Here is a 1,415-nt window from a genome sequence, read left to right as displayed (position 1 = left end):
AAAAGTGGTGGAGCCAGAATTAGAACCCATGACCTTCTGACTCCAAGGCCCGTGCTCTATCCACCATGTCATGCTGCTTTACTAAATGCTTGGAATAATACAGCACACCAGAGTTGGTAGACATGTTCCCTACCCACAGACAGCCTTCAGTTAAGAGGAGATAGATATTAAAATAATTAAAATTTATAGGACCATATCTCATAACTGCATCAGCCATGCCCTTGTTTTCAAGCAAATGAGAAAGGTTGATTACACTATCACGCCCATAACTTGCATCACCAACATCTTTAGAGACTTGGTAAAGCATTGTGCTTGCTTCGGCAGCACATATACTAAAATTGGAACGATACAGAGCAGATTAGCATGGCCCCTGCGCAAGGATGACATGCAAATTCGTGAAGCGCTCCATATTTTTATATATGTTTGTACATACTTATTATTCTACTTATTTTACTTGTACATATTTACTATTCTATTTATTTTATTTTGTTAATATGTTTTGTTTGTCTGTCTCCCCCCTTCTAGACTGTGAGCCCGCTGTTGGATAGGGACCGTCTCTCTATGTTGCCAACTTGTACTTCCCAAGCGCTTAGTACAGTGCTCTGCACACAGTAAGTGCTCATAAATACAATTGAATGAATGAACGAATGAATGAATGAATGTCTTGGTGGATTTCAATTGCTTCCTGATGGATGCACTGGTGGTTCTGGAACGTAAGTTTGAATTCATTTAACATGGACTCATCCAGAAAATACTTTGCCACTATGTTGTTCTCCTTCTGCTAAGCTATGCAGACTGGTAAGTGGCTGGCATCCCTCATCAAAGTTTTCAAAAGAGCCTGGTTACATAAATTTTAAACTATGGATATAAGTTCAAACTACTTCTCTGCCAACCCTGGGAATGATACTTCTGGTTTGGAAAGAAACCCATTAGTTCAATATAATCTGATGATTTTCACCAAGCATCTATTCTTCTTCTTCTTATTATTATATTTGTTAAGTGCTTACTATGTGCCATACCCTGTACTAAGCACTGGGTTTGAATTCCAGATAATTAGGTTGAACACTGTCTCTGTCCCATATGAAGCTCACACTCAAAGTCGGAGGAAGGAGGATTTAATCCCCAATTTACAGATAAATCTCTGTAACAGAGGCACTGGGAAGTTAAGTGAATTGCCCAAGATTGCACAGCAGACAAATGGTGAAGTCAGGATTAGAACCCAGCTCCTCCGACTCCCAGGCCAGTGCTCTTTCCATTAGGCCATGCTACTTTTTCACATTTTCTACTATAAAAAGTCATACCTGCTAAACAGAAAAAAGGGGCATTCAATCAATTCATTCATTCAATCATTCAATCGTATTTATCGAGCACTTACTGTGTGCAGAGCACTGAACTAAACGCTTGGAAAGTACAAT

General features: G+C 39.4%; 1 non-coding gene across 1 annotated transcript; it reads left to right on the top strand.

Moving 5' to 3' along the window:
• The first annotated feature begins 308 nt into the window (after positions 1–308).
• Positions 309–415, top strand: LOC119935921. Its single transcript, XR_005453519.1, has one exon. It is a non-coding gene; the product is annotated as a U6 spliceosomal RNA (small nuclear RNA).
• Positions 416–1,415: the final 1,000 nt, after the last annotated feature.

This window comes from Tachyglossus aculeatus, chromosome 12 (genome assembly GCF_015852505.1).
Source record: "Tachyglossus aculeatus isolate mTacAcu1 chromosome 12, mTacAcu1.pri, whole genome shotgun sequence".
Classification (NCBI taxonomy): domain Eukaryota; kingdom Metazoa; phylum Chordata; class Mammalia; order Monotremata; family Tachyglossidae; genus Tachyglossus; species Tachyglossus aculeatus.
Note: the sequence above shows the minus strand (reverse complement) of the source record. Positions and strands in the feature narration are given on the sequence as shown.